Raw genomic sequence first — 6,416 nt, 5'->3', positions numbered from 1 at the left:
ATGCTTCGTAAAGTATCCTGGAGGAAAAAACAGGGTCTTCGTTTCAGCCTCACAGCTGCTCTGCCATCCCCCTCTGTCTCCCAATCTTCAAATCTCTGCTTGCTCTGTCCCTCGTCGCACAAATTACTGACGCGCCTGCTTCTCCCGGTCCTGTGTGGCGAGTGTTTTTGGGGTACTATTGGATTGAACCGTTACAGCTAATTCCAGCCAGCGAGAACGCTGCCTAGTCGATCTCGTTTGGACCCTCTCAGGACACAGGGACTGCCTTGATGTCAGCAAATGCGATCTGACAAGCTGGGGAGCACAAGAGAGGGAAACTTAGCAAAACAGAAAAAAGTATGGATCAAGCCCCGCCCTGAGACAAGAATAGATCACAATGCCTCCGCGAGACATCAACCTTAAATGATCGATTAAAAGTGGACCTGGACCATTTGTCCTGGATATCACAGCGGATCGATCCCCTTTAACCTTGATAGTTATCACCAAGATATCAGACCAAAACAGACTTAACCGACATAATTCATTTAAGCACAGTGTAATGAGATGTATACTGACCTATCGGCCACTCATTATTATATAACTGCTTGTGGTTGGTTGACCACGTAGGCTCCATAGTGGCTTAACTCATGTCTATCAGTGTTGTGCTCTGTGCATTAAGCAGTAAACATAACATCACCTCAAATACTCGGTTCATAGCGACTTGAGGGCACAGCCTAACAACAATACAAACCGAGGAGTACCAATGCATTGATGGGCAGTTTGTGGAGTCCAGGCAACTTTTATGTTGCGTCTGTGCTGTGCCCCCCTCTGTGGTAAAGCTAGTAGCCCGCTTCTTTTACGCAGCACGTATGGTGGGGTGTAGACCACTACGTTTCTGTCCTGATAAAAAAGGTTCGCATGGATATGTAAGATGCGTATGTTTTCAAACTCCAAAGCTATTCTGTACAAGTTTCCCAGACCAGTCTTATGTCTCCAATTATGTTGCTTTTCATGTAATGGTAAAACATCATGAAGCACAACTTCAAAAAAGTGATGTTCACTAGACAATCCACAAGAAAGTAAGGGATAGCTCTATTGCTATCTAGAGCTCTACAGGCCAGTTGTATCTAGTCTATTATGCGCGTAATTACGCGCCCGATTTAACGCATGGAATCTTGAGAGAAACATAACATTCTACTACCGGTATAATGAAAAACATCTCCCAAAAACCCAACTTGTAGACACCTAGTCTACTGAACTGAAGTTTGGTGGAATTTAAAGAACAAACTAACCTGCATTTGCATGTAAGTGTTCCCTCTTGCTGTTTTTAATCCCCTGTCACTTGTCTTCAGTGTCTCCCTGGAGAAGTAAAAACGGAATCCATGTCCAGCATAATCTCCTGGTAAGAATAGCTACTGTCTGTCCAGCTGTCCAGCTACTGTCTTAGATGTAAGACGTCGTTGGGCAAACTGGCTTCAGAATTAATTTGTAGTAATAACACATTTGTTTCAGCTGTTCACTAAAACAGCTGATTAATTGGCGCAGCTTTCAGCTAATCAAAACACAATTTGATCTTGTTGGACAGCTTGTCCCTCATGTTGTTCACCACTGAACACATACACGGTAAGTGCTGGTTGTTGTAGTCTCGTAGAGCATGATCTGCTCATTCATACTGAGTTTATTTATGAAAGACCGGAGTGTGATATATGCGTCTTTCTTTTGTCTGTCACGGTTTGCATGCTTTAGGGAACCACAGGTGTTGTAATGAAATGAAGGCAAACTCGTTTGCCCAATCAGAATCTGATACAACAGGTGTATTCGCCACTATAAAATGGCTGCTATGGGCTCGTGAAGGGCTGCTGCTGCGGTTGGCTATATTTACGCATTTACCCACATTTACGCATACTTAACCTTTTTGTTTTTTGTTTTTATTAGGAGTGGGTTACATGTTTCTCAATAAGTCTATGTGGAACAAATGATTGGCTTACCTACTGTAAATATTGGGCAAATGTCATAGGCAGAAATCGCTTATAGTCTATGTACATAGCATTAAACCACATGATAACGTGCATTTTTGTGCATAATGTCTCTTGTGCATTTTATCTGGAATTCCCAAGGCAATAGAGGCCATGCAGAATGTGGGTAGGTTACTACATTTATGTTACTATAGGTAGAGGTTAAAAGGAGACAGCCCTCTCGATTCCAGCTGTCACACTCACATGAATGAAGTGTAGTCAGTTCAAAAGAAGAGCCATTGTCTATGAAGGCAGCCATACAAATAAATTGCAAATGCAATCCAACCATCAGACGCTGTTTAATGATGTAGACATTTCCTACAGGTCAGTGGAGTGAGCAGCAGCGGTCATAATATAAGGAGGAAGGAAGGCAGTCAGGGAAGCCAAGAGGCGCAGGCGAAAGGGTCAGTTGTCCCAGGCCCAGGGAGAGGGGGGCAGAACTGGGCTCTCTTAACATCTTTTTTTTAAAGATATATTTTGTGTTCTTTTATGACTTAATTTATGATTGTACAGTGAGAGAGACAGGAAATGAGTGGGGAGAGAGAGACGGGGAATAGAAGGACCGGCAAATGACCCGGGCCGGAACTAAACCCGGGTTGCAGGCACAGTAGCCACGGTAGGGCCCCCTTTGCATTGTATGTGCTGGGCGGGTGTGTGTGTGTTTGTGTGTGTGTGTGTGTGTGTGGGGGGGGGGTACCTTTCAGATGCCTTTGTCCTGGGCCCAGCCAAAGCTGTTGGCGGCCCTGTAGGCCGTCACTCCACTCAGTCATCCCCTGACTCTCCATGGTCCCCCTGACTGCCGGCAGACAGACCACTGTCCCCAGACCCATATCGCTGTCGTGACGGATGACACAGGTTTAATGACAGTGCGGGGTCAGGCAGGGAACGCCATCAGTTACAGCAAGCCTCAGCCATCAGAGCTAAGCATGTATTGACAGCAGCCATTAAATGGAGCAGCTGGTCTGTCATTGTCTATGCTGTGGGCAGGATAATGTGGTCGCAAAGATGAAGATGGTGGACGTCTCAAGATTTGTCATATGACAAGCCTGATGCCATTGAAACGTGATTGCGAGGACCAACCACAACGACACAGGGCACCGCAACATCAGTCATACGCTAACGACACACACCTGCAAGCTGTCACGGTGTTGTGACAAAATGGGTTGCTTTGTCGTAATGAGCTACCACCAGCCGGTTAACAAAGCCCTAATATAACCCAAAGCCTTACCACTGACCCAGGAGCAGTCTGTAGCTCAGCTCGATGGGTAGGCCGGCCCTGTCAACGTCATGACACCAGAACTGATACCCATGTTGGTCCCACAGGCTTGCCTGACTATCATTGACTTTCAAATCTCTGTTCGAGACTTGGTCTGACCCCTTGCATAACGATTAAACGTTTCCCAAACAGCATGGTTGACCCGCCTCCCTCGTTTTGTTACTGGTCAAGATCAGAAAAGGTTGTGCCTAAGTTTAAACCAAAGATTTTCTTAGTCCCAATAGAATCTATGCCTAAACCACGTCACTGCCTCGAACACGGCTCTACCCAGGGCCGTTGAAGCTGCTCAAAGATAATTGGTTCCCGACAAAGTGGGTGGAGTTCCCGTTTTTTTCTGGAGCTCAGAAAAGACATGTAACTTACATTGCTCGTGGCCTGACTAGAAGTGATGCTGAAGGTGTTGAGTCCTACCCGGGCTCCGCCCTAGCGGTGACGCAACACCTTCGGCTCAGCTACACACACTAGGGCCAGGAGCTTGGGTATGAGGATTCCGTTCCCTCCACAACGGGAAACTCCACCCACTTTGTCTGGAACCAATCAACTGAGCATTTCCAACTGTCCTGGGTAGAGGCGTGTTCAAGGCAGTGACGTGGTTTAAGCAGAGACGTTCTATTGGGATGAAGAAATGTTTAGTTTAAACTTCGGCACAGCCCTCAACCAGTAGCAAACCGAGGGAGGCAGGTTAACCAGGCCATTTGGAAACACTAATCGTTATAGTCCTGGTATAGTACAGACCAGAATCGCGGTACGTGATCTGAAGTCTATGAAAATCAGGCAAGTTGAGTCCCTAAGGGCGTGGCCTGGCTACCTATAGGCACCATGAACTACCACCATGAGATATCTTGCTCTATCTATCTTTCTATCTATCTATCTATCTATCTACCTTTTTCAATATGGCATCAAAACATTCCATTTTCAAGCAAAACAGGCATATACAGTACATCCACCAGCTCACGCAGAAAACAGTGGCGTGTATGAATAATTTCTACATCAAGTCAAGTCAAGTCAAGTAGGTTTTATTGTCAATTTCTTTACATGCACTGGTCATACAAAGAATTTGAAATTACATTTCTTGCTTTCCCATACAGACATAGACTAATCTAGGTAAGGACATAGACAGTATAGACATAGACAGTACTTATACATGGACTTAAGACAGTATGGACATAGACAGTGCTCATACAGACATTTAAAGTGCAAGACTGGACAACAGAAGACTTGTAGAGGACATACATTAAGAGGTATTTGTTGTGCTTTTGTGCTTTTCCTAAAAAAACTCCTTTATAGCGTTCTGACATGGTAATAGTAGCATAACATCCAACCTATACTAGCTTCAAATGCATTAAATCAGGGTTGGGGAAGCTTTTTTATTCGAAGGGCCACTTCAAAATCCTCCAAGGGTCATAAAAGTCCTCCGAGGGCCGTATTATGAGCAAAAAATAGGATTTTTCCCTCTACTTAAGGCCTTGAAGGCAAGTCACCTTAAAAAACAGACCCCACCTTCTCTAGGTCCCCTGAATATAAACTAATTGTAATTTAAATGTAATTTCTAAGATTCCTTTATAAAATATGTCATATTTCATGTGAAGATGCATAACATTGGAGACACTGATGAAGGCAACAGCCGAAACGTTTGTGTGCACTTCTGCTGCTATGTAAATAATAAAAAATAAAAAAGAAGAAAAGAAGAACCCGAGCGCGATCCACTTTTTCACCTTCCAAGATGCATAACATTGAAATTATATTGGGGGGCGGGTAAAATGGCCCCAAGGGGCCCCAAGAAACAGCCTTCAAGACATAGGAGTTTGGTGTCATCTGAATAAGGCCCATCATCAGTAAAGTCAGATGCCAGCTTCAGTAAGCTCTCTAACCTCTATGGTGTTACGCCATGCCTTCAAGACTACCACTCTCCACAGGGCAGAACAGAAACCTGCTGTCCCAATCCATTGGTAAATGTATGAGAAATGTATGAGTGATGGCCAAGAAAACTGGATGAAGCCGGCACATCCAAAGGTTTGTCCTGGTGTCTGAGGAAGGATTCCTCGACCTGAAATGTCACATTGAGTTCCTGGTTGAAGTGGACTGACTGTATTCCTAGTTTTTGACTTGAAAGATGAGACTGTGAAAGACAGCTTGCTCAATCAGGAGATTACAGCTGCCATGCGTCTGGGAAATATCAACCAGGACTCTCTCTCTCTCTCTCTCTCTCTCTCTCTCTCTCTCTCTCTCTCTCTCTCTCTCTCTCTCTCTCTCTCTCTCTCTCTCTCTCTCTCTCTCTCTCCCCCTCTCTACCCCCCCCTCTCTCCATAAGGTGCTCAAAGGTGACTGACCTGTGGAAGGCAAGGCTTCAAATGGCAGACAGTGAAACTGATATAACCCCTTTGTCAATGGAGAAGGTCTGTCTTCCAGCTTCACCTGTGCTGTCCATCTGCTGTTTAGTCGTGTGCATTTACAAAAGTGGATTCCAAAAAAGTTGGGACACTTGGCATTTTGTGAATAAAATTAAAATGCTGCCATTTTCAAAACATTCAATCCAGCATGCATAACATAGACAATAGCACAAGGTCAACATATCGACTGTTAAAGCCAGGCTTAAATATTGTTTTGAGGGAAATACGTGTTTATTCAAAATTTGACCCATGCAACAAATCTCCAAAAAGTTGGGATGATTTTCTACTTGATGGTTGCTTGTAAGTCTCTTGACTTTTATTCTAATTTTCTTAATGACTAATGTATATTGAGTATAGCACACCGGTGACTTCATCTGCGCTTCATGTAAAACCAACGCCCTCTTACGCACACCTGTTGTGAATCTCCAATTTACCTGGGCACTGACAAACCATTTCTCTGAGGACTCTGATGAAGACACATGTCAAAACGTTAGTCTTACTGCACTGAAAAAATAAATTACAGAAAACAGACATCTGTGTGGCACAGATTCTTTATCCTTTTTACATTGAATTATCTTAAGTTGTGATAGGCCACCGCTCATCTGTTTAGAAGGTGCAGGATTCAGTAGAAATTTCTGTATAAAAAGAAGACAATCCGCACACTTCAGGTCTATTTTTGTGCAAAGAAGCTTTACTTGACTTCCAAGCTTTCGGTCCTTAGACCTTCATCAGGCAGAGTGCATACAAACAGTGCTT

The 6,416-nt window shown here is 44.1% G+C and overlaps 1 protein-coding gene across 3 annotated transcripts in view; it reads right to left on the bottom strand.

Annotated features, from left to right (window-relative positions):
* The window catches only part of LOC134436325 (zinc finger protein 516-like), a 55,627-nt gene extending 55,349 nt beyond the window's left edge, over nucleotides 1-278 (bottom strand). For all 3 annotated transcript variants that reach the window (XM_063185482.1, XM_063185483.1, XM_063185484.1), the window contains exon 1: nucleotides 1-278. This exon is cut by the window's left edge and continues 4 nt beyond it. The gene's annotated coding sequence lies outside the window, so the exon portion shown is untranslated.
* Nucleotides 279-6,416: the final 6,138 nt, after the last annotated feature.

Source organism: Engraulis encrasicolus, chromosome 20, assembly GCF_034702125.1.
Source record: "Engraulis encrasicolus isolate BLACKSEA-1 chromosome 20, IST_EnEncr_1.0, whole genome shotgun sequence".
NCBI classification, from domain to species: domain Eukaryota; kingdom Metazoa; phylum Chordata; class Actinopteri; order Clupeiformes; family Engraulidae; genus Engraulis; species Engraulis encrasicolus.
This window is presented reverse-complemented; position numbering and strand designations above follow the sequence as displayed.